Genomic DNA, 27,931 nt, shown 5'->3' with positions numbered 1-27,931 from the left:
AGAGTTCAAGAAATCATTCATATGGCTAGTTTTTCATGAAAATGGTGGCAAATAACGTAGGTGGTTATCACTGAATAGTCCTAAAAACTGCATCTTTATACATTTGTTAATCATATAAAGGTATCACTTCTACCCAACTCTTTTGCCAGATTTTTAAATTGTATTCATCAGGCTGTAAGGGTTAATTTTACAATTCAAGTATGTTTCACAAATGGAAAATGGCTGTTATAAAACTGCATGTGAGTATACATAACTTTTTCATCTTTTTATTTTGGACTGTTATTGTTTTATATGCTTGTGAACCATTTTGATTGAACTATTTTGATCAGTAAATTAGTATATAAGCAGTGGTGTGCTGCAGCCGGCTCGCGCCGGCTCGCAAGAGCCGGTTGTTAAATCTTGTACCGACTTGCAAGCCGGTTGTTCCCTAGTGCGAGCTGGCTCTCCTCCCTCCCGCCCGCCCTATCGCCCGATCCGGTCCCTCACGTCTCCGACCTGACTCTTCTAATTCTTCGGGGCAGGCAGTCTTGCCTGCCCGCTACCAGTGCTGACTCTCCCCTGCCGGTTTGTGCTTTACAAATGGCCGCCGAGACTTCCAGAGGCGGCCTTGCAAGACTTCTGCTGAAGTCTCGGCGGCCATTTTGAAGTGCGAACCAGCAGGGGAGAGTCAGCGCTGGTAGCGGGCAGGCAAGACTGCCTGCCCCGAAGAATTCGGACAGGTCGGTGAGGGACGGATCCGGAGGGAGGAGAAGTCGCTGCGGAACAACTCGGGAGAGGTGGCAGGGGACAGAAGGGAGTCGCTGGGCATGGGTGGATGGAGGGGAGAGAAGGGTCGCTGGGTATGGGTGCATGCAGGGCAGGGGAGAGGAGGGTCACTGCTGAACATGGGTGGATGGAGGGCAGGGGAGAGAAGGGTCACTTCTGGACATGGGTGGATGGAGGGCAGGGGAAAGGAGGGTCACTGGGTATTGGTGCATGCAGGGCAGGGGAGAGAAGGGTCGCTGGGTATGGGTGCATGCAGGGTAGGGGAGAGGAGGGTCACTGCTGGACATGGATGGATGGAGGGCTGGGGAAAGGAGGGTCACTGGGTATGGGTGCATGCAGGGCAGGGGGAGAGAAGGGTCGCTGGGTATGGGTGCATGCAGGGCAGGGGCGAGGAGGGTCACTGCTGGACATGGGTGCATGCACGGCAGGGGAGAGGAGGGGAGAGAGAAGAAATGCTGGACATGGATGGAGGGGAGGGAAGAGTGAGGAAGGAGATGAGATGAGGGAAAAGAAACAGAGGAAAAAAACTGCACATGGATGAAGAAAATAGGCAGAAGCTGAGGACCAGAAATGAAGAAGAAAGGAGGAAAGGAAAGAAATAAATGGAAAGGAAGCCCTGGAAACGGAGTTAAGAGGACAGATAGCAGCAGAATCGGATACTGGGCCAGCATGATCAGAAAAACAGTCACCAGACAACAAAGGTAGAAAAAAATAATTTTATTTTCATTATAGTGTTTGGAATATGTTCACTTTGAGAATCAGGTGCTCAACATTAAAAGTTTATATTTATTTACTTATTTATGGCATTTTATCGCACATTAAACATGAATTAGATTGGAACCTGGGATCATTTAATTTCTTTCCCTGGAGTAATGCATTGCCACCCCCCCAGGCTCTCTCCCCGGCTATAGCCAGCTCTGCAATTTGGGGGGCAGGCGCAGAGGGGGACGGGGGGGCGCAGAGGAGGACCGGGGAGAGAGCCTGTTGTTAAACATTTACCAGCACACCACTGTATATAAGTGTAAGTAGATAAATAAATAAAAATAAAATGGCACACAATCAAACTGCACCTAGTTTATATCATCTGCATGTAAGTGTTACTGGAGGAACAGTTTACTTTAGGCGGAGAAGGAGCAGAGCTGTGATGTATATGTACATGCACATCTTCTTCGGAAAAGGTGATTATTTTGTATGACATAATTTCTGCACTACTGAGGGTCACTGTATAAGTCTATTTTATAAAACAAATATGTGTCTATGTTGTTCTTATTAAACATACCAAAAATATACAATATCCCAAGTGTACTAGACCACTAAAATAATGTAATACTCTTCAGATGAATATTAGGCTGCTGGTGGTGAACATTTTTAAAATGTTATCTGCAGCAGGTTAAATCAGACCAGAATATTCAATGCTGCGCTATATCTGAGCAGTGGCATTGAAGGTCCAGGTCAGTGGTAGTATCAGGAAGTTATGTGAGTATGGCCGACATTCAGTGCCGTACTCATATAGCTAAACCAGGCAAAGTTAGGACTATTTAAGTGGTACTGTTTAGCTATGTAGGCACCAACACGTGACCTGAACGTAAGACTGCATTCCCAGAAGTGAAGCCATTTAAAAATCAAGCAGTTTGAACTGTGCAGTGGGAAGGCGGTGCATGCCAGGTTTCCTGGTATAGACCCTGTTACGTCTTTCTGCAACATATTCTTAAACTGGTAGTTCTTTTAGGGGTCCTTTTACCTTTGTAAAGTGCTAAAAACGCTACTGCGCCTTTGTAAAAGACCCCCTCAGTGTTTACTTCTTGTTTTAGAGAGGTGACGCTTAGTTTCTTTCTTTTAATCAGATGACCTTAGCTATCAAAATGTATTCGTTTATACCTACTTTTTTGGTAGGGTGAGTATTTTAACTCCCTGCTTACCTCACTTAGCAGCTAAATCTTACGACTCCCAGGTACTTAAAATAGGGCTTTTTTTTAAAACTCTGCGCTCAAAAACCTCCGATCTCTGGGATCTTATTTGTGAGACTTCAGTTGATCTATTATGCCTCACCGAGACCTGGTTGCGTGATGGAGAAGAATCATATCTCTATCAGTGTCGCTTACAAGGATATGATGTATTTTACTCATCTCAATCCTCTAGAAAGGGGGGTGGAGTAGCTGCTAATTTCAGATCTTCCCTCTCTGTGACAGAACTCCTGTGTACCTCATTCTTATTCTGAGATGCTAGCTTTTAGGATCGATTTTCTGCAACCATTACTGGTTGCTGTTTTTTATGCTCCTCCAGATAAAACGAAGAGTGGGAACACATAATCCGTCTCTTCAAAATAGACTAAAGAAGCACAACATCGAATGCCATCTTTAATTAAGGATGACTCGACATGATATCATGTTTCAGCACTGAAAGTGCATACTTCAACAGTGGTGAATATGTCTGACAATCCTTATTGTTTTGTCTTCGGAGATATCAACGGTCTTTTTAAATCCACAACGTTTTACATTTTAAAGATCCATCTCTGAAGACAAAACAATAAGGATTGTCAGACACAGCCACCGAGACTCCTGCAGAAGGCACTTTCAGTGCTGAAACATGGTACCATGTTAAGTACATAAGTACATAAGTAGTGCCATACTGGGAAAGACCAAAGGTCCATCTAGCCCAGCATCCTGTCACCGACAGTGGCCAATCCAGGTCAAGGGCACCTGGCACGCTCCTCAAACGTAAAAACATTCCAGACAAGTTATACCTAAAAATGAGGAATTTTTCCAGTCCATTTAATAGCGGTCTATGGACTTGTCCTTTAGGAATCTATCTAACCCCTTTTTAAACTCCGTCAAGCTAACCGCCCGTACCACGTTCTCCGGCAATGAATTCCAGAGTCTAATTACACGTTGGGTGAAGAAAAATTTTCTCCGATTCGTTTTAAATTTACCACACTGTAGCTTCAACTCATGCCCTCTAGTCCTAGTATTTTTGGATAGCGTGAACAGTCGCTTCACATCCACCCGATCCATTCCACTCATTATTTTATACACTTCTATCATATCTCCCCTCAGCCGTCTCTTCTCCAAGCTGAAAAGCCCTAGCCTTCTCAGCCTCTCTTCATAGGAAAGTCGTCCCATCCCCACTATCATTTTCGTCGCCCTTCGCTGTACCTTTTCCAATTCTACTATATCTTTTTTGAGATACGGAGACCAGTACTGAACACAATACTCCAGTTGAGTGATGCTTAATTAAAGTTTACATTCAATATTGAGAATCTTTGGTCTATTTTGAAGAGCCTGATTCTGTTCCCACTCTTCGTTTTATTGTGTGATTCTTCGTGGGATATTGGTGTTCTTTCCGCTTCTGTGGTTTTTCTGAGTTTTATGCTCCTACCTCCATAGTCCCAATAAATTGGGAGTCTCTTCAGTTATATCTGGGTGAATTTTCTATACAATTTCCAGACCTTCATGTATTAGATGATTTTAATGTACATTTTGATGTTCCAGATAATCCTCAGGCAAAGTTATTTCTTGCCTAACTTAATGATTTAGGTCTTACTCAAGCTGTCAGGAGCACACATTTGATTTAGTCGTATCAGTGACTTCTCTGTTTCAGCCCTCTAACTTTTTTACTACAGCTCTCTCTTGGACTGATCACTTTCTACTGTCTTTTTGTCTTCATTCCCCTTATTCTAACCCCACAATAGATCCCTGAAGACTTAATCATAATCACTAAGTTTAAAAATATCACTTCTATTCCTCTTCTATCTACATTCTTCACAGTTAATTTTTCAGAATGCCCTTTGGATGACCAAGCTCATATCTGGGATAAATCATTGGCTTTTTGTCACATTTCAAACACTATAAGATCTAATTCTCATTCTACTATTTGTTGAAAACAATCTTGGTATCATCAAGGACTACAAATATTAAAGAGGCAGGTTCACAGAGCAGAGAGACTGTGGTGTAAACATCAATCACTTGCCTCATTACAAACATGTAAATATTGCTGTAATATCTACAATTCTCAGGTAAAGTTAGCGAAAAAAAAACTTACTCTGAGAAGTTCTGAGAGAAGAGGACATTTCTCTGGTAAGTGAACGCTACTTTGCTTTATGCTTTGGGAACTTAAAGATTGGGGTTTACAGGAGGAATTGTAGGTTAGTGTTAGGCAAAATAAAAAAATATAAAAGCAAATTTTAATAACTAATCACCATAGTCTTTTCCACTTAGTTTTAAAAGCTTTGTACCACAGCATTAACAGATAGAATCTAACAAGCACTGCAGGATCTAGTTTAGTCTTAAACACCCACCCACCCCTAGGACAACTCTTCAATTATAGTTATTGTAATTAGGGTAACAAGCAAGGAATGCTCTTACAGAGTTTTAAATACATTTCATTACCATCTAAGAAGGAAACACTAAATAAATCATACAATATACTATATAAACTAAAATACACTTTTATATTAGGCTAACATCCTTAATACTGTAGCAAGATTTAAATTATTGAAAAACTTAAAAACACTAAGATGGAGTCAGCAGTCCAGCAGTGAGAGGGGTGCTATCCAGTCTTTTGCATTGAGTGTCACATGTATGATTATCTCCCAGTTGGTGAGATGTCATATGTGTGTGCCTGATGCAAAGAGCTCCTAGATCTTAGAGAACGTGTCCGTTCTCTTGAGGCTAGAGTAGCAGACTTGGTGGAGCTGAGGGAGACAGAGAGGTACATAGAGGAAACCTACAGGGATGTTGTACAGAAGTCCCACCTCAAGTCTGGTAGCCCTTGTGCTACCTTGGAGGAGGGAGGTCTCCTAGAAGGAGAGCATCACCCTGGTGAATTAGGAAGTACTCCTGTAGCCAGGACCAGGCCACCAGGGGATGCACTATCTTCTCGCACCGAGGATATGTCTCCAAGTGCTGCCCGGGAGGGAAAGGTTAGGACAGCCATTGTAGTTGGTGATTCAATCATTAGGCATATAGATAGCTGGGTGGCTGGTGGACGTGACTTGCCTGCCTGGTGCGAAGGTGGCGGACCTCACACGTCACCTAGATAGGATTTTAGATAGTGCTGGGGAGGAGTTGGCTGTCTTGGTACATGTGGGTACCAATGACGTAGGAAAATGTGAGAGAGAGGTTCTGGAAGCCAAATTTAGGCTCTTAGGTAGAAAGCTCAAATCCAGATCCTCTAGGGTAGCATTTTCTGAAATGCTACCTGTTCCACGCGCAGGGCCAAAGAGACAGGCAGAGCTCCGGAGTCTCAATGCGTGTATGAGACGATGGTGCAGGGAGGAGGGTTTTAGATTTGTTATGAACTGGGCAACATTCTGGGGAAGGGGGAGCCTATTCCGAAAGGATGGGCTCCTTCTTAACCAGGGTGTGACCAGGCTGCTGGCATCGGCATTTAAAAAGGAGATAGAGCAGCTTTTAAACTAGAAATGGGGGGAAGGCCGACAGTCGCTCAAAAGCGCATGGTTCGGGATAAGGTATCTTGCAAGGATACCTCACAAACAGGGAAGATAGGGTTTCTGCATAGTGAGGTTGCACAACAGACCGTGGTAGGCCAGGTGCCCTTAAATACAACCAAAGATCAGACAGAAGATGGCAAATAGGAACAACAAACATACTCTGAAATGTCTATGTGCAAATGCCAGGAGTCTAAGAAATAAGATGGGAGGGTTGGAATATATTGCACTAAATGAAAAATTGGATATAATAGGCATTACTGAGACCTAGTGGAAGGAGGATAACCAGTGGGACACTGTCATACCGGGGTACAAAGTATATCGTAGTGATAGGACGGACCGGACTGGTGGAGGGGTAGCAATGTATATTAACGAGAGCCTTGACTCAGATAGATTACAAATTCAGCAGGACACAAATCACACCTTTGAATCATTGTGGGTTGAAATTCCATGTATAAAAGGGAAAAGGACGGTGATAAGAGTGTACTACCAGGATGAGCAGGTAGACGCAAAAATGATAAAAGAAATCAGAGACTCAATCAAAATGGGCAATGTGATAATAATGGGTGACTTCAATTATCCAAATGTAGACTGGGTAAATGTAACATCGGGACACGCTAGAGAGGTACAATTCCTTGATGAAATCAAGGACAGCTTTATGGAGCAGCTGGTAAAGGAGCCGACGAGAGAAGGAAAAATTCTAGACTTGGTCCTTAGTAGAGCGCATGATCTGGTGAGGGACGTTATAGTTCTGGGGCTGCTTGATAACAGTGATCATAATATGATCAGTTTTGATATCAACCTTGAAGTAACTATACACAGGAAGTCAAATACATTAGCGTTTAACTTTAAAAAAGGAGACTATGATAAAATGAGAAGAATGGTTAAAAAAACTTAGGGGGGGGCAACTTAGAGGGTATAAACTGTACAACAGGCATGGACACTGTTCAAAAATACCATCCTGGAGGCCCAGGCCAAACATATTCCGCGAATTAGAAAAGAAAGACGGACAGAAGTCCAAAAGACAGCCGGCGTGGTTGAAAAGTGAGGTGAAGGAAGCTGTTAGGGCTAAAAGAAACGCCTTCAGAAAATGGAAGAAGGAACCGTCTGAAAATAACAAGAAGCAGCATAAGGAGTGTCAAAGCAAATGCAAGGTGCAGATAAAGAAGGCCAAGAGGGATTACGAAAGAAAGATAGCATTAGAGGCATAAAAACATTGCAAAAATTTTTTCCGGTATATTAAAAGCAGGAAGGTGGCAAAAGAATTGGTTGGGCCGCTAGATGACCGAGGGGTAAAAGGGGCGATCAAGGAAGATAAAGACGTAGCGGAGAGATTGAATTCTTTGCTTCGGTCTTCACCTGGGAAGATTTGGGTGGGATACTGGTGTCGGAAATGGTATTTCAAGCGGACGAGTCGGAGAAACTTACTGACTTCATGGTAAACCTGGAGGACATAATGGGGCAGTTCAGCAAACTGAAGAGTAGCAAATCTCCTGGACCGGATGGTATTCATCCTAGAGTACTGTTAGTGATATGCAATTTATCCTTAAAATCGAGCGTGGTACCGGAAGATTGGAGGGTGGCCAATGTAACGCCGATTTTTAAAAAAGGTTCCAGGGGAGATCCGGGAAATTATAGATCGGTGAGTCTGACATCGGTGCCGGGGAAAATGGTAGAGGCTATTATCAAAAACAAAATTACAGAGCACATCCGAGGACATGGAGTACTGAGACCAAGTCAGCACGGCTTTTGTGTGGGGAAATCTTGCCTGACCAATTTACTCTACCATTTTGCCCGTGTATAGAACATTATGAAAGGATACTTCTGAAGGCTTTGTTATGTAAGTGTTTTTTCCCTTTTCTTTCTTCCTTCCTCAAACGATGGGTACCATGAGTAGATGCGATGACGCGATGACCTCTGGCCAGGAAGCAGGAACCAGGAACATAGATACCTACTACACTATGCTTTAATAAATCAATAAACCCTAAATTCTATCTAAAATTTCAGCTCAAATATGCCTGCTGCAATACTTCCTATCTAACTTCCCCCCCAAAAAACGTATAATTTGAATCCCTATCCTTTCCCTCCCATATTTAACAATACAGAGAAACAGTGTGCGCAAATGTCCCCATACTCCAATTTACAGTGAGTATGAAGTACTTTAAAAGTCCCTCAGTACCTCACATATACGGCAACTCCAACTTCAGTGTATGTAAAAAAATATATAAGTACATAAGTACATAAGTAGTGCCATACTGGGAAAGACCAAAGGTCCATCTAGCCCAGCATCCTGTCACCGACAGTGGCCAATCCAGGTCAAGGGCACCTGGCACGCTCCCCAAACGTAAAAACATTCCAGACAAGTTATACCTAAAAATGCGGAATTTTTCCAAGTCCATTTAATAGCGGTCTATGGACTTGTCCTTTAGGAATCTATCTAACCCCTTTTTAAACTCCGTCAAGCTAACCGCCCGTACCACGTTCTCCGGCAACGAATTCCAGAGTCTAATTACACGTTGGGTGAAGAAAAATTTTCTCCGATTCGTTTTAAATTTACCACACTGTAGCTTCAACTCATGCCCTCTAGTCCTAGTATTTTTGGATAGTGTGAACAGTCGCTTCACATCCACCCGATCCATTCCACTCATTATTTTATACACTTCTATCATATCTCCCCTCAGCCGTCTCTTCTCCAAGCTGAAAAGCCCTAGCCTTCTCAGCCTCTCTTCATAGGAAAGTCGTCCCATCCCCACTATCATTTTCGTCGCCCTTCGCTGTACCTTTTCCAATTCTACTATATCTTTTTTGAGATACGGAGACCAGTACTGAACACAATACTCCAGGTGCGGTCGCACCATGGAGCGATACAACGGCATTATAACATCCGCACACCTGGACTCCATACCCTTCCTAATAACACCCAACATTCTATTCGCTTTCCTAGCCGCAGCAGCACACTGAGCAGAAGGTTTCAGCGTATCATCGACGACGACACCCAGATCCCTTTCTTGATCCGTAACTCCTAACGCGGAACCTTGCAAGACGTAGCTATAATTCGGGTTCCTCTTACCCACATGCATCACTTTGCACTTGTCAACATTGAACTTCATCTGCCACTTGCACGCCCATTCTCCCAGTCTCGCAAGGTCCTCCTGTAATCGTTCACATTCCTTCTGCGACTTGACGACCCTGAATAATTTTGTGTCATCGGCGAATTTAATTACCTCACTAGTTATTCCCATCTCTAGGTCATTTATAAATACATTAAAAAGCAACGGACCCAGCACAGACCCCTGCGGGACCCCACTAACTACCCTCCTCCACTGAGAATACTGGCCACGCAATCCTACTCTCTGCTTCCTATCTTTCAACCAGTTCTTAATCCATAATAATACCCTACCTCCGATTCCATGACTCTGCAATTTCTTCAGGAGTCTTTCATGCGGCACTTTGTCAAACGCCTTCTGAAAATCCAGATATACAATATCAACCGGCTCCCCATTGTCCACGTTTGCTTACCCCCTCAAAAAAATGCATTAGATTGGTGAGGCAAGACTTCCCTTCACTAAATCCGTGCTGACTTTGTCTCATCAGTCCATGTTTTTGTATATGCTCTGCAATTTTATTCTTAATAATAGCCTCCACCATCTTGCCCGGCACCGACGTCAGACTCACCGGTCTATAATTTCCCGGATCTCCTCTGGAACCCTTCTTAAAAATCGGAATAACATTGGCTACCCTCCAGTCTTCCGGTACTACACTCGATTTTAGGGACAGATTGCATATTTCTAACAGTAGCTCCGCAAGTTCATTTTTTAGTTCTATTAATACTCTGGGATGAATACCATCAGGTCCCGGTGATTTACTACTCTTCAGCTTGCTGAACTGACCCATTACATCCTCCAAGGTTACAGAGAATTTGTTTAGTTTCTCCGACTCCCCCGCTTCAAATATTCTTTCCGGCACCGGTGTCCCCCCCAAATCCTCCTCGGTGAAGACCGAAGCAAAGAATTCATTTAATTTCTCCGCTACGGCTTTGTCCTCCTTGATCGCCCCTTTAACACCATTTTCGTCCAGCGGCCCAACCGACTCTTTGGCCGGTTTCCTGCTTTTAATGTATCTAAAAAAATTTTTACTATGTATTTTTGCTTCCAACGCTAATATATATATATATATTGATTATAAATATATCCAAATCTGGCACTGTGCACCTCAGAAGATAATTTTCCTCTTCACTGCCTTTCATGAAGCATGTCCACTTTCAATAAATAGAATGTGCCTCACAGTCAGCACTTAGTTTACAATTTTTGGAGTAATTATTCCCAGCTGCATATACAGACAGTTTAATATACCATTCCAGGCTAAAGTAATAAAATAATTTACCAAATGACAAGCAGGGCTCAGACCACACTCTCAAAGCCTTCTAAACCGCATCAGGCTGATTAGGGACAATTAACTTTACCCAATCACACTGTTCTCACTCATACAATCCCTTATAGCACTCTAAATTCGTTTTTATAACAAATTTACTACCACTGCTGATCACAGACTCAAAATGCAGGTCTGCTCAGCATTAATCTTACCTCCCAACTGACCAGCAAGCCGTTGCCAAGGCAACCAGTTGCTCAGCTGCTGTCCCAGTGATGTCACTTTAGAACCTGTATTTTTTTCCCTGGAGGAGCCCAGTCAAGATTATTTTAACCCCTAGGGTTACATTCAGCCTAGCCAAGTAAAAAAAAAAATGTATGAAATAACATTTTTTTTAATCATTCCACCCACTTCATATCCCCCCACATTTCAGTATATTCAAACATTTTTCATTTCACCAGGTAATTGTTCTTTTCCTGTGAGATTTTTATACCCTTCTATCTACTTTTTAATTTTCCTAAATTTTTCTGCCCATGTCCTTGTTGGCAGAAATAATGGGGGTTTTTTTTCTCCATCAAGTATTTTTTTCCTCTTCTTATAGTCGTAATTTATTCTTTGACTATAATCCTGTAAAGTCCGATTTTCTCCTAGTCTCTTTGAAATTCCAAAGTTCTTCATCTTTAATTTTTCCTTCTTCTTCTCCCTCTCTCCACTCCCGGAAAATTCATATAAGAAGAAATGTATCGGGTGTCTTCCTCGGACCATTTCTATAAGAAGAACTACACTCAAACAAATAAACATTATTAGTCGTTGAAGAATTGTGAACACATGTGAGTGTTTTTTCCTAGTCCCAACTCTTCTACTAAACCAGATGAGCTTAAACGGCCTTCTCACCGGAACACTCCACTGTTCAATTACTGAGTTTTGGCATTTGATGGGTTTCTTTTGTTTTATAATCATTTCTTTCATGGTTTCTTCCACCACACAATTTTCCTGTGGTTTATCCTGGTTCTTCCTTTTCTTTTCTTTCTCTTCTCTTTAACAGTCAATGGAAACCTTAATTTTGTCAGAGTCTCCATATTTTAATTTAAACAAGAAGCTTTATTGAACAAGTCAACGACATAAAAATACAAACAGCAAGTTATATGTGTCTCCATATTTTGCACTTCTTCCACCCTGAATGCACTTGGTTCTTCATTCACTTTATTTGTTTCTTCAGGAAAACATTTCCTTATTTCCGCCACATCTTCAGTGGCAATTCTCTCCACTTCAACATCACTCAAGACCAAATGAATGTCTTCTTGTACTTGTGGAATCGCTATTGACAGTTGCACACTTCCCTTTGTTATAGTGAGTTCACCGGAAAGGTCATCAACGATCTGTTCAACCAATAAAGATTCTTCTTTTTCAGAATCCATGTTAGGGAATTCTAATGCACCCTGCTTTTCTGCAGTCTCCTCATCAATAAGATCTTCTTCCACTTTTTCAGGGCTGGAGTCCTCTACAACCGAAGAGCCTTGTATCCTGTCTTTTTCCTTTCGCTTTTCTATTACCTGCTCTTGTTCTTCTGTTATTCTTATTTCCCTTTCTTCCATCTTTTCCAAACTCACTAGTGGTTCATTCAAGTCAGCTAATTGTTGTTGCCCCTCTTCCACTACTTGCTCTTGTTCTTTGCACCATTCTTTGTTTTCTTCTACGGCATGTACTGGGTACCAAACGTAATAATACCTCCTAGAATTCGGGCTTTTGTCTCTCTCTTTTCCAGGGCTTAAGCTTCTTTGACTGAGCCTTGCTGGACTCAAAGATCTCTCAGTGTTGTCAGGACTTAAGTCTTCCTGCATTTCCAGCTCGGTTTTGCAATATCGGCTAATATGCCCATACTGCCCACAACGGTAGCAAATCGGAATTCTCTTTTTCTGCTGAGATCTACGATAAGATCTCATCCGGTTATTTTCATATTTCTCATAAAATCTTTCTCTCTTTCTGTACTGATCCCAAGACGGTTCTCTATAATTTCCGTTCTCCAACTTCCATGTTCTCTTATTTTCTTCCCAACTTCTATTCCAACTTCTATTCAGTGTTTCCTCCTCCGATCTTTCCAGCCACTCATCTTGCTTTCTTCCCATTTGTCTCAGCCGTTCAGTGATGTCAGACAGCGCCGTCATTAGAACTTCCGTATCTTCTGACAAAGCACGCTCAAGCACTTTATTCCGACCTCACTGCAATAACTCTATTTGCCGCTGCAATTCTTCCATGCTCTTCTCGATCACCTGGTGTGTGAGCCCCAATAAAGAAACAAAATCCCCCACTTCACATAACAGTTTCACTTGCAATCAAACTTTGGTATTGACTTTCTCAACAGGGAAGAACAATTACCTTCACATAAAATACTTCTGAACCCTTAAGTACCTTCAGTATAGATCACCTTTCACAAAATTACTACTACTACTACTACTACTTAACATTGGTTCATACAATCTTGACCCAGGAGTGGAGGAGGGGCTTACATTACTATGTATTTTTGCCTCCAACGCAATCTTTTTTTTTTAAGTCCTATTAGCTTTCCTTATCAGCGCTTTGCATTTGACTTGACATTCCTTATGCCATTTCTTATTATTTTCAGTCGGTTCCTTCTTCCATTTTCTGAAGGATTTTCTTTTAGCTCTAATAGCTTCCTTCACCTCACTATTTAACCATGCCGGCTGTCGCTTGGTCTTCCGTCCTCCTTTTTTAATACGCGGAATATATTTGGCCTGGGCTTCCAGGATGGTGTTTTTGAACAGCATCCACGCCTGATGTAAATTTTTGACACTGCAAGTCGCTCCTCTAAGTTTTCTTTTCACCGTTCTTCTCATTTTATCATAGTCTCCTTTTTTTTTAAGTTAAACACTAACATATTTGATTTCCTATGTATACTTGCTTCAAAGCTAATAACAAATCAGATCATATTATGATCACTGTTATCAAGCGACCCCAGCACCATTGCCTCCCACACCAGATCATGCGCTCCACTAAGGAGTAGGTCTAGAATTTTTCCTTCTCTCGTCTGCTCCTGCACCAGCTGCTCCATAAAGCTGTCCTTGATTTCATCAAGGAATTTTACCTCCCTAGCGTGTCCCAATTTTCATTTACCCAGTCAATATCAGGGTAATTGAAATCACCCATTATTATTGTGTTGCCCAGTTTGTTTGCGTCCCTAATTTTCTTTAACATTTCTGCATCCGTCTGTTCATCCTGGCTAGGCGGACGGTAGTATACTCCTATCATTATCCTTTTCCCCTTTACACATGGAATTTCAATCCACAGTGATTCCAAGAAGTGTTTTGTTTCCTGCAGAATTTTCAATCTATTTAATTCAAGGCTCTCTTTTATTAGATACGGCGACCAGAACTAAACGCAATACTCAAGAAGCGGACGCACCATGAAGCGATACAAAGGCATTATAATATTTCGGTCTTATTCACCATCCCTTTCCAAACAATTCCTAGCATCCTGTTTGCTTTCTTGGTGCTGCCACACACTGAGCATAAGATTTCAGCATATTATCTACAACGACACCCAGATCTTTTTCTTGAGTGCTGACCCCCAAGGTGGACCCTAGCATCAGGTAACTATGATTGCATCGCCTTGCATTTGTCCACATTAAATTTCATCTGCCATTTGGACACCCAGTCTTCCAATTTCCAAAGGTCTTCCTGCAATATTTCACATTCCGCACGTGTTTTAACAACCTTGAATAGTTTTGTATCATCTGCAAATTTGATCACCTCACTCGTCATTCCGATTTCCATATCATTTATAAATATGTTAAATAGTACCGGTCTCAGTACAGATCCCTGCGGCACTCCACCCTCCTCCATTGAGAGAAATTACCATTTAACCCTACCCTCTGTTTTCTGTCCAATAACCAATTCCTAATCCACACCAGAACCTTGCCTCCTATCCCATGACTCTTTTTTCTCAGGAGTCTCTCATGAGGAACTATCAAAAGCTTTATGAAAATCTAGATATACTACATTGACCAGCTCACCTTTATCCACATGTTTATTCACACCTTCAAAGAAATGAAGCAAATTGGTGAGGCAAGACTTCCCTCTACTGAACCCATTAAACCATGTTTGTCTATGTGTTCTATAATTTTATTCTTTATAATAGTTTCCACTTGTCACGCCCCTCACCTGCGGCGCACTCCTCGTGGTCAAACCGCTTCCTGGTCCCGCCTTCGTGAAGAGGAGCGTTGGCCATGCTGGGTGGCCAACGCTCCACTGCCTCACTCCTCTCCCTGCTTGCTTTGCCAGATGTCGTGGTGACACCAGCGCGTTGCTCTCGACCCCCGCTGCTATTAGCAGGAATTCTGTGTCAATACTATGGCCCTGTTGTACTCGGGAGCAGGGGGGAATTTAATTAGTGCAGATTTCCTTGAGCGCTTGGGAGGACCTGCGATGCCTTGCAGACCCGCACTGCAGGTAACCTCCATTCAGGGATCGACCCTACCTCAACCCATCACTCAGATCACGCCACCCTTACTGATGCAAGTCGGGGTTTTGCATCAAAAAGAAATTCAACTCCTGATACTTCCTCAAGCTATCCACCCCATCATTTTGGGTCCACCCTGGTTACACCTTCACGCTCCCAGTATCGATTGGGTCCATGGCGAGATTAGCAGTTGGGGAGCCTGCTGTTTTCACACATTCCTCTCGATGGTTGAGCCTCCCCAGAAGCCCGTTCTGGCTCTTCCTGGAGCCCTTCATTCTTGTAAAGCTTCTCTACCTGTGGAGTACCAGGACTTCCAGGACGTTTTCAACGCACTAGAGATGGACTCTCTGCCCCTGCATCGACCATTTGACTGTTCAATTGACCTGATCCCAGGCAAGATGCCCCCTAGGGGCCGGTTGTACACACTCTCCTGGGAGGAATCCAAGGCTATGCAATCCTACATCCAGGAGAATCTCCAAAAGGGATTCATTCGACCCACCTCTTCTCCTGCAGGAGCAGGGTTTTTCTTTGTGTCCAAGAAAGACGGGTCTCTGCGACCTTGCATCGACTATTGGGGCCTGAATGAGATCACCGTCAAGAACCGGTATCCTCTTCCGCTGATCCCTGAACTCTTTGATCACCTGCAAGGAGTGGTAATTTTTACCAAGTTAGACCTATGGGGAGCTTACAACCTGATCTGCATCCGCCAGGGAGATGAATGGAAGACCGCGTTCAACACCCATGAGGGCCATTTTGAGTATTTTTTATTTTTGTTACATTTGTACCCCGCGCTTTCCCACTCATGGCAGGCTCAATGCGGCTTACATGGGGCAATGGAGGGTTAAGTGACTTGCCTAGAGTCACAAGGAGCTGCCTGTGCCTGAAGTGGGAATCGAACTCAGTTCCTCAGTTCCCCAGGACCAAAGTCCACCACCCTAACCACTAGGCCACTCCTCCACTCTTGGTGATGTCTTTTGGACTCTGTAATGCCCCCGCGGTCTTTCAGGATTTTATTAACTTCATCCTGCAGGACCTCTTATATTCTTCTGTAATTGTATATCTAGATGAAATTTGTTTTTTTCGTCCTCTCCCCAGGAGCACGTTCGCCATGTCCGTACTGTGCTTCAGCAGTTACGGGACCATCGCCTATTTGCCAAGCTGGAGAAGTGCACCTTTCATCAGCAGGTTATTCCCTTTTTGGGGTACAATGGGGCTCATTTTCAAAGCACTTAGACTTACAAAGTTCCATAGCAACCTATGGAACTTTGTAAGTCTAAGTGCTTTGAAAATACACCTCATTATCTCCTCCGAAGGACTTCAGATGGATCCCGCAAAACTCAAGGGACTCAAGGCCTTACAACGTTTCTTGGGATTCGCCAATTATTACCGGCAATTCATAACACATTACACGTAGATCACTGCATCCTTGACCGCCCTTACCAGAAAGGGCATGGATGTTAGGAATTGGCCTCCCAATGCTGAGGAAGCTTTCTCCACATTGAAAAAGGATTTTTTTTGTCTGCTCCAATACTCCGCAGTCCAGATATCACAAAACCCTTCACCGTGGAAATCGATGCTTCATCCCTGGGAGCCAGGGCTGTGTTGTCACAGATCACGCCCTCCGGCAAGGAGACTCCCGTGTTTCTTCATCTCCTGGAAGTTCTCCCCCGCGGAGCGAAATTATACTGTCGGGGACAGGGAATTACTTGCCCTGAAACTCGCCTTCCAAGAGTGGAGGTACTTATTGGAGGGAGCATTGCATCTAATTACCGTCATTACAGATCATAAGAATCTTCTGTATTTACAGGAGGCCAAAAGACTGAACCCACGGCAGGCACGCTGGTCACTCTTCTTTGCCAGGTTTCACTTTCGGCTGCTCTTCCGCCCAGCAGAGAAGAACGTACAAGCGGATGCTCTATCGCATTCCTTTGAGACGACCGAAGACCTTGAAGAGCCTTATCCTATGTTAGATCCAGCATGTGTGCCGCCCATCCTCGCAGCCTTGACCACCCTGAGAACCTTCGTGCCTCCTCGGTCCAGGAAGAAGGTGCTCCACTGGGGCAACTCATCGACCTTCACCGGTCATTATGGATTCCGTGAGACCCTGCACCTCATCTCTCGGCATTATCAATGGCCAGGTATGGCACAGGATATCCTGCACTTCGTCTCCTCCTGCACCACCTGTGCCCGGACTAAATCCACAGTGGGGAAACCGTGAGGAGAGCTCCAACCCCTACCGGTCCCCTCACAACCTTGGCAAGAGCTCTCCATGGATTTTATTACTGACCTCCCTCACTCTCAGGGGCACACAGTCATCTGGGTGGTGATAGACCAGTTTTCCCGAATGGCACATTTCATTCCTCTGAAGATTTTGCCCTCAGCAGCGATACTAGCTTTCAATTTCATCCAGCACATATTTCGCCTACATGGACTACCATTGCATATTGTCAGTGACCGAGGATTGCAATTTACCTCTAAGTTCTGGAGGGCGCTGTGTGCAGCACTCGGGGTGGCTACTCACTTCTCCTCTGCCTACCACCCTCAAACCAACGGAATGGTAAAGAGAACCAATCAGACTCTCAAAGCATTCCTGAGGGCCTTTACCAATGGCCGTCAGGATAACTGGTCACTACTACTCCCTTGGGCAGAGTTTGCCTATAATAACAGTCTCCACTCCGCCTCCAAGATGTCTCCCTTCTTCACCATATATGGGCAACACCCATGCCTTCCTTCTCCGATTCCTACAGACCAACCAGTTCCACAGCTCCAGCATACCCTTGTCAACATCCGGAAGACTTGGAAGGAGGTTCAGCAGCATCTGCAGCAAGCGGCAGCCAAGTACAAATATTTTGCCGATCGGAGAAGACAAGCCACACCAGTCTTTCAACCAAGACAGAAGGTATGGCTCAGCACCAAGTACTTAAGACTCCGACTGCCCTCACTAAGATTTGCTCCCCATTTCATTGGTCCCTTTCCTATCCAGTCCCGAGTGGGGTTGGTCACCTATTGCCTACACCTGCCCAGGAATCTTCGTACTCATAACGCTTTCCATGTGTCCTTGTTAAAACCGTTCGTGAAGTCCCAATGGCATTCAGAACCAGAGGAGGACAGCATTCCCGAGTCCGAGCCTGACCCTGAGTTCGAAGTGGAAGAGATTGTGGATTCTAAGTTCCAGAGGGGTAAACTCTTCTATTTGTTATCATGGAAGCATTTTGGCCCTGAGGAAAATTCCTGGGAACCCACTGGTAATGTTCATGCACCAGACTTGGTCCATAAATTCCATTCTCGCTACCCTTCTAAGCTTGGATCGGGACGGAGAGGGGGGCTTCTGGGGAGGGTACTGTTGCGCTCCTCACGATCAAACTGCTCCCTGGTCCCGCCTTCGTGAAGAGGAGCGTCGGCCATGCTGGCTGGGCTGACGCTCCGCTGCCCCACTCCTCTCCCTGCTTGCTTCGCCGGCCATCATGGTGGCACTGGCGCGTTGCTCTCGACTCCCGCTCCTTCGGGTCGGCCATCTATGTCTCTCCTGCCAGCTGATTCCTGTCCCCTCACCTCCTGCCAGCTGATGCTTGTTCCCCTGATAGCAGGGGCTATTTAAGGAGCAGCGTTCTCCACAAACCTTGTTTCGGCTTCTACTTCGGTAGGTTTGCTTTGCACGTTGGTGTGTTCCTCTATTGCCTTTGTTGCTGACTACCCGGGATCTGACTACTACATAGTAACATAGTAGATGACGGCAGAAAAAGACCTGCACGGTCCATCCAGTCTGCCCAACAAGATAACTCATATTTGCTGCTTTTTGTGTATACCCTACTTTGATTTGTACCTGTGCTCTTCAGGGCACAGACCGTATAAGTCTGCCCAGCACTATCTACTACTACTACTACTATTTAGCATTTCTATAGCGCTACAAGGCGTACGCAGCGCTGCACAAACATAGAAGAAAGACAGTCCCTGCTCAAAGAGCTTACAATCTAATATCCTCACCTCCCAACCACCAGCCCTGCCTTCCAACCACCGGCTCTGGCACAGACCGTACAAGTCTGTCCAGCACTATCCCCGCCTCCCAACCACCAGTCCTGCTTCCCACCACCGGCTCTGGCACAGACCGTATAAGTCTGCCCAGCACTATCCCCGCCTCCCAACCACCAGCCCCGCCTCCCGATCTTGACTAAGCTCCTGAGGATCCATTCCTTCGGCACAGGATTCCTTTATGCTTATCCCACACGTTTGAATTCCGTTACCGTTTTCATTTCCACCACCTCCCGCGGGAGGGCATTCCAAGCATCCACTACTCTCTCCGTGAAAAAATACTTCCTGACATTTTTCTTGAGTCTGCCCCCCTTCAATCTCATTTCATGTCCTCTCGTTCTACTGCCTTCGCATCTCCGGAAAAGGTTAGTTTGCAGATTAATACCTTTCAAATATTTGAACGTCTGTATCATATCACCCCTGTTTCTCCTTTCCTCCAGAGTATACATGTTTAGTTCAGCAAGTCTCTCCTCATACGTCTTGTAACGCAAATCCCATACCATTCTCGTAGCTTTTCTTTGCACCGCTTCAATTCTTTTTACATCCTTAACAAGATACGGCCTCCAAAACTGAACACAATACTCCAGGTGGGGCCTCACCAACGACTTATACAGGGGCATCAACACCCCCTTTCTTCTGCTGGTCACACCTCTCTCTATACAGCCTAACAACCTTCTAGTTATGGCCACCGCCTTGTCACACTGTTTCGTTGCCTTCAAATCCTCAGATACTATCACCCCAAGATCCCTCTCTCTGCCCATACCTATCAGACTCTCCCCGCCTAACACATACGTCTCCCGTGGATTTCTATTCCCTAAGTGCATCACTTTGCATTTCTTCGCATTGAATTTTAATTACCAAACCTTAGACCATTCTTCTAGCTTCCTCAGATCCTTTTTCATGTTTTCCACTCCCTCCCAGGTGTCCACTCTGTTACAGATCTTAGTATCATCCACAAATAGGCAAACTTTACCTTCTAACCCTTCGGCAATGTCACTCACAAATATATTAACAGAATCGGCCCCAGCACCGATCCCTGATGCACTCCACTACTCACCTTTCCCTCCTCCGAGCGAGTTCCATTCACCACCACCCGCTGGCATCTGTCCGTCAACCAGTTCCTAATCCAATTCATCACTTCAGGTCCTATCTTCAGCCCCTCCAGTTTATTTAAGAGCCTCCTGTGGGGAACCGTGTCAAAAGCTTTGCTGAAATCTAAGTAGATTACGTCCATAGCTCGTCCCTGATTCAATTCTCCTGTCACCCAATCAAAGAACTCAATGAGATTCGTTTGGCACGATTTCCCTTTCGTAAAACCATGTTGTCTCGGATCTTGCAACTTATTGGCTTCCAGGAAATTCACTATCCTTTCCTTCAGCATCGCTTCCATTACTTTTCCAATAACCGAAGTGAGGCTTACCGGCCTGTAGTTTCCAGCTTCTTCCCTATCACCACTTTTGTGAAGAGGGACCACCTCTGCCGTTCTCCAATCCCTCGGAACCTTTCCCGTCTGCAAGGATATATTAAACAAATCTTTAAGAGGACCCGCCAAAACCTCTCTGAGCTCCCTCAATATCCTGGGGTGGATCCCGTCCGGTCCCATGGCTTTGTCCACCTTTAGCTTTTCAAGTTGTTGATACACACTTTCTTCCATGAACGGTGCTCTATCCACTTCATTCTAAATTGTACTATTTCCAGTCCATCGCAGTCCTACTGCCTAAATACTGACAACTCTCTGCTTGCCGCCTGACCTGACACCTGCCTGACCTGATACCAGCCTGAATCCTGACCACTCTCTGTGTGCCACCTGACCTGATACCTGCTTGAATCCTGTTTTCGCTTGCTCGCTGCCGGACCTGGTTCCTGCTAGACTCCTGACTTCTTTCTGCTTGGTGCCTGTGCTACTACTGCCTGAACCTAGACTGCCCTTTGCCTGTTGCCTGCAGCCGTCTGACCCCTGCCTGTATCCGGAAGTCCTGTCGGCTGCCTGCACCTGAGGGCTCAACTCTCGGGGAACGGCGGTCATCACAGGTGAAGCCGAGGCGTTGCTCGGCTGCCCGACGGAGCGCAGGTTTAAGGCTTCGCCTCTGTGCTCTCGTTGGGCACAAGAACTCACGAACGTGACACCACTATTTTGCCGGGCACCAACGTCAGGCTTACCGGTCTATAATTTCCTGGATCACCCCAAGAACCCTTTTTAAAAATCGGTGTCACATTAGCCACTCTCCAATCTTCAGGTACTACAGACGATTTTAACGACAAGTTACATATTACTAACAGCAGATCAACAATTTCATGCTTGAGTTCTTTGAGTACTCTTGGATGTATGCCATCCGGTACAGGTGATTTACTACTCTTTAATATGTCAATTTGGCTCAGTACATCTTCTAGGTTCACCAAGATTTCTTTCAATTCCTCCACATCATCACCCTTGAAAACCATTTCTGGTACAGGAAGATCTCTTACATTTTTCTTCCGTAAAGATAGAAGCAAAGAATTCATTCAGTTTCTCCACTATGGCCTTCTCCTCCCTGAGCGCCCCTTTTGCTCCTTCTTGATCTAACGGTCCCATGGATTCCCTTCTCAGGTTTTCTGCTTCTGATGTACCTGAAAAAGTTATGTGAGTTTTAGCCTCTGTGGACCGTTTCTCTTTAAGCCTTCTTTATGAATGCTTTGCATGTGACTTGCCAGTGCTTGTATTGCTTCTCATATTCTTTGTTTGGGTCCTTTTTCCATTCTTTTGAAGGACAATCTTTTGGCTGTAATGGCCTCTTTTACTTCACCTTCTAACCATGCAGGCTAACGTTTTCTCTTCTTTCCACCTTTGCAAATACATGGAATGCATCTGGACTACGCTTGCAAGATGGTATTTTAGAATAACTTCCACACCTGGTTTAGTGTCCTAACCTTTGCAGCCGATCCTGTTAGTTTCTTTTTAACCATTTTCCTCATCTTATTATAATGAAAATTAAATGCAGCTACAGTAGATTCTTTTTGTGGGTTCATCTCAGATATTAGCTCAAACTTGATCATGTTATGATCACTGTTTCCCAGGGGACCCAACACCACCACCTCTCACACTATGCCCTGCACGCCATCAAGGACCAGATCCAAAATGGCTCCCCCTCTCGTTGGTTCCTGGACAAGCTGCTCCAAGAAGCAGTTGTTTGTTACATCTAGACAGTTTATCTCCCTGGCACTCCTTGATGTAACATTTATCCTGTCAATATTGGGGTAATTGAAATCAACCATTATTATAGCGTTGCCCAATTTGCCAGCTTTCCTAATCTCTGTAAACTTTTCTACATCTGCCTGTTCATTCTGACCCGGTGGACAGTAGTACAGCCCTACAAAAATACTCCTTCTCTTCACACATGGAATTTCTATCCAACAGCTGTCCTAACCCTTCCCTCTTGGTGGGCAGGTCCTGGCTACAGGAGTACTTCCTACTTCACCAGGGTGATGCTGTCCTTCTAGAAGACCTCCCTCCTCCAAGGCAGCACAAGGGCTAGACTAGAGGTTCTTGTTCACTTGTCTATTAGATTGTAAGCTCTTTGAGCAGGGACTGTCTCTCTTTGTTAAATTGTACAGCGCTGCGTAACCCTAGTAGCGCTCTAGAAATGTTAAGTAGTAGTAGTAGTAGACTAGAGGTGGGACTTCTCTACAACATCCCTGTAGGTTTTCTCTATGTACCTCTCTGTCTCCCTCAGCTCCACCAAGTCTGTTACTCTAGCCTCAAGTGAACGGACCCACTCGCTGAGAGCCAGGAGCTCTTTGCATCGGGTACACACGTATAACCAATTGCATTGGGTACACACATATAACCAATTGGGAGATAATCATACATATGACACTCTTTGCAGAAGACTGGAGAGCACCCTCTGCTGGACTGCTTACTCCATCATAGTATTTTTGAGTTTTTCAATAATTTAACACTTGCTAAGGTATTAAGGATATTAGCCAATACTAAACTATGGGGTGCATCATATAAAGATCGAACCCAGGTCCCATAGGTACCCCCCAGTCCCATGCAATCCATCACTGCAAATAAAAACTCCCACTCCACCCTGTCAAATGTCTTTTCAGCATCTGTGGCCACACACATAGCTTGTTTGTTGCTTTTAATGATAAAATCAATAAGGTTAATGGCTCTACGAACATTATCCCCCAAATGGCAGCCCTGCACAAATCCCATTTTGTCACAGTGGATAAGCTTGGGAAAAGTACTGTCTAACTGATTTGCTAATATTTTTGCAAAATTTTCATGTCATTGTTCAGTAATGCAATGGGGCAATAGCTGGCACACCTTGTAGGGTCCTTTCCTGGCTTAAGAAGTATAAGCTTTATATATAGAGGAATGTAAAGCCTCCCCCTCCCCACTATTTCATCAAACAACCTAGGGGAGATGCTAAGATTCAAAATTTTATAGTACTCTGTGCGAAACCCATCCTCTCCCAGAGACTTCCCCTTTGGTAAATTGATAATGACCTTACTAACTTCCACCTCAGCAGTAGGGGAGATTCAGTTTATGTAAATGCCTAGTGATGTCGGCTCGTGAACATTTAAGTTCAGAGGAGTAAAGAGATTTATAGAAGAGCTGAAACTCCCTTTCAATCTCTGCATGGGAAAATTTCACATCCCCAAACCTGTATTTTAGACACCCACCTTTCACATTTCTGCTTCCTCAGTTTACCCGTCCGATTACCACTTTAGTCCCACTTTGTTCGAAGCACAGCGTACTCAATTTTTTTCAGAATCTAATTGGGTCAGCTGGTCTTTAAGTAGTAATAGAGCAGAAGGATATTTCTAATGCATCTATTGACTAGAGGTTAGTTTTTGTACTATGTTCTGCCTTTGTACCTTATGGACTCAGGCTGCTTCTTGAATAAGAATACTTCTCATGTATGCTTTCCCAGCATCCCACACATCCCCGTTCAAACCTCTCCAATATCATTCAAAGCAAAATATTCCTCCCAAGTAGTCCAACATTAGCCCTCCATATATTACTTCTAGCGGCTCTAGGGTTGAACACCAACCTCCCAGTCATTGGGGCATGGTCAGAGATGCCTATAGGGTGAATACAGACCTCTTTTCAACTACCAATTAAAGTCTTAACCACCCACAAATAATCCAACTATGAGTAAGACATATGCCTCCCTGAATAACACGTATGGAGGGGCATAATCAAAAGAGACGCCCAAGTTTTTCTGAGGACGTCCTCGCAGGACATCCCTGTGAAGGGGTGGGGAAACCCGTATTATCAAAACAAGATGGATGTCCATCTTTCATTTCAATAATACAATCGGAGACGCCCAAATCTGGAAATTTAGGCTGACCTTAGAGATGGTCGTCCTTAGACTTGGTCGTTTCTGATTTCTGGAGATAATGGAAACTGAGGACACCCATCTCAGAAATGACAAAATCCAAGCCCTTTGGTCATGGGAGGAGCCAGCATTCGTAGTACACTGGTCCCCCTGACATGCCAGGACACCAACCGGGTACCCTAGGGGGCATTGCAGTGGACTTGAAATTGCTCCCAGGTGCATAGCTCCCTTACTGTGTGTGCTGTCCTCGCAAAACCCACTACCCACAACTGTACAACACTACCATAGCTCTTATGGGTGAAGGGGGGCACCTAGATGTGGGTACAGTGGGTTTCTGGTGGATTTTGGAGGGCTCCCATTTACCACCACAAGTGTAACAGGTAGTGGGGGATGGGCCTGGGTCCGCCTGTCTGAAGTGCACTGCGCCCACTAAGACTGCTCCAGGGACCTGCATACTGCTGCGATGGACCTGAGTATGACATTTGAGGCTGGCAAAAAATATTTTAAAAGAATTTTTTGAGGGTGGGAGGGGGTTAGTGACCACTGGGAGGTCATCCCCGATTCCCTCCGGTGGTCATCTGGTCAGTTCGGGCACCTTTTCGTGACTTGGTCGTAACAAGAAAAGGACCAAGTAAAGTCGTCCAAGTGCTCGACAGAGACGCCCTTATTTTTTTGATTATGGGTCGAAGATGCCCATGTGTTAGGCACACCCAAGTCCCGACTTTGCTACGCCTCCGACACGCCCTCGGGAACTTTGGTCAGAAAGCAGCTGGGGAAGCCCAAAATCGGCTTTTGATTATGCCAATTTGGGCGGCCCTGGGAGAAGGATGCCCATCTTCCGATTTGTGTCGACTGATAGGCGCCCTTCTCTTTTGAAAATAAGCCTGATACTGTCTCTCAGTAGGATTATAAATCCTCCAACACATGTCTTAGGAGCCCTCTCTTTAGGATGGCATCCTCTCTCATTTTTATTAGTTTTTAAGTATAACATCCATCCAAATTCATTACAAAATACAATGTAACTTCTATTCCATAAGAAGAACCATATGATAACAAACATATAACTACAATAATGTTATAGTTCATAAATTCAAATTAAGTATACAAAAGGTATACAAAAATGGAAGAGGTATAAAAATAAGTGATAATTTGGAGGGAAAAACTAAGGACAGAGGGGAAAATTAAGAAAGGGAAGAAAGGGGATCAGATTATTGTGCTCAGATGACTAACTAGCAGTATTTTATTCCAAATATTGCTGCAATGTTAACCAAACTTTGTTATTACACATCTGGAAATGACCAGTATAGGCAGTACAATATTTATGAATTAGTAAAACATTATTCCACCAAAAATGTATGTTAAGCTGTGAATTATTCTTCCAGTTGGATAAAATATATTTGAGAGTTATTGCTATCAACTTGTCAAAAAGTTTAGAATCATACCCATCCAAAGAGTGATCCAATGTTATTGAACCAAATATTATTTTTGTAGGGGTTAGAATTTCAGTGAAATTAAATATAGATGAGATAATTTGCCATACTTTGGACCAAAAATGATTAGTATCATAGCATTCAAAGATTAAATGGAGAAGAGTACTGTTGGTGGAGGTGTACATTGTACTTATGAAGGCCTGAACCAAGCAGTTTCAGTGCTGCTAAGTATCTAATATCTAAGAATTAATGTACAGACGATGAGAAGTGGAAATTTCTCTTTTTTCTGTAAATTACAATGATATTAAGCAGGCCATGTGGAGCAAGTACCCCCCACCTCTTTCCCCCACCTTCCTCTGACCAAGCAAGTGAAAGACAATGAGCTCCTGCCATTTGTTGTCCATTTGCTGTTCACATGAATGTGTGTATTAGCCTTTGAGAGACTTTTAGGATGCAGATCAAAGGAAGTTCCAGGTGTAGGGGGCAGGGCTGACAGAGGAGAGAGAGATAGAAATCCTGTAATAAGGACTGGATAAGAAAACATTATTGCAGAAGGGGGAGAATCTCTCCCTTTGAATATGGCCAAGAGACAGAATTCTTTCCCATGCCCTTGGAAGTAAGGCTAGTATCCAGGACAGAATTACCCTTTTACAACCACAATCAGGTAACACCTTATTTCCTTCTCTGCCTAGAACAATTCAAACACTATCTCCCTGGTCCCTGGAGTCAAAAGCAATAGTTCTATTGACAAGAGAAACATAACACCTCTATAACAACTCTATAAGGAAACAATAATTAACTTTTGTCTCCTCTTTCAGAATAGGAGAAAATACTAATTAAAGGTTTGAGAAATGTATGTCCAAGACACTTGGACAGCAGACCAAATGCATCTTCAAAAGGAAATATAAACAGATGCTGTGTATTTTATTGATACTAGAGATCCTGACTGACTGTAAGGTGCTAACTAAGGGGGTGTGACAACCCCTCCCCCTTGTGCTCCCTTTTTGTCTTGTAAGAGAAAAGAAACCCTATATAATATTTCTCTGCCAGATAGGAGGTTGGGCAGTGTACATCTCTTTTGGCTCCCAAGCCAGGGAGTTTGAAAGAATGTCCTGCTCCCACTTTCCATTGTAATTTTCCATTTCTATATACGTTCTCATTTCTGTCATATCCTAGACTATTTCTATGACTATTTTTCTTAATTTTTTTATCCTAATCTCTGGATAATTAAATAAACCTGTGTTAACCCCAGGAAGCGCTTCCTTGGTCTCTTTTTGTCTTTGTTGCAGTCTAAATAGTGCTACCAGTTATCTGGTTCTTTCAAGGTATTGGTCGAGGGGATTGCATTTGTGTGAGTAGTGCCCAGCCGTGATTAGACTCTGGAGGCGTGGCACAAAAAGCACAAACAGTACCTTGATGTTCATTACATGACCAACATAAATTATCTTTCAACAAACCTGCAACCTTCATTTTTTGAGGAGTCTATAAGACTCTATGATGTAGAAAAAAAAGGGACTGGAGGAAGGATGAGGAGGCAATGGGTTTGCTTGTTTTAGCCCAAAAAGTATTCCATTGTTGGCCAGTAAATGAACATCGCAAGTCAGATTCCCATACTGAACGCAGACCTATCTTTTCCTTTAAAGTGGATTGAATTAGAAATGAATAAAGTTGAGATGAGACATGCCCTTTTTGGTGAACTGGAATGATAAATTGATATATGGAAGGTTGGGTAGAACTGGGATAATGGTTGGACACCATAAAGTGCTGTAACTGTATCCATCGATAATGTTGATTAGAACACAATCCAAATTCTGTTTTTAGCCTTGGTAATTATTTTAATTTATTATCAATCAAGATTTGATCAAGGGACCAAATTCCTGTATTCATCCATTCCTTCCAAAGTATTGGTTTTTTATTTATTAAAATTGTCGGATTATTCCAGACCATTGAATAAATATTGAGATCATACGGAATGTCCATGACTTTGTCTAACTGTAAAAGACAAATAAAGGAAGAAGAAATAATAATGTTGTTTTGTAAGGAATCCAATATACTGGAAGGTACATGTGTATCCTATCCAGTTGTCCCAGGGC

General features: G+C 43.8%; 1 protein-coding gene across 1 annotated transcript in view; it reads right to left on the bottom strand.

The window, feature by feature from the left end:
• The window catches only part of PPP2R3A (protein phosphatase 2 regulatory subunit B''alpha), a 1,495,967-nt gene that overhangs the window by 309,671 nt on the left and 1,158,365 nt on the right, over nt 1-27,931 (bottom strand).

Source organism: Microcaecilia unicolor, chromosome 10, assembly GCF_901765095.1.
Source record: "Microcaecilia unicolor chromosome 10, aMicUni1.1, whole genome shotgun sequence".
Lineage (NCBI taxonomy): Eukaryota > Metazoa > Chordata > Amphibia > Gymnophiona > Siphonopidae > Microcaecilia > Microcaecilia unicolor.
The sequence above is the reverse complement of the archived record's forward strand: the minus strand, read 5'-3'. Positions and strand labels throughout refer to the sequence as shown.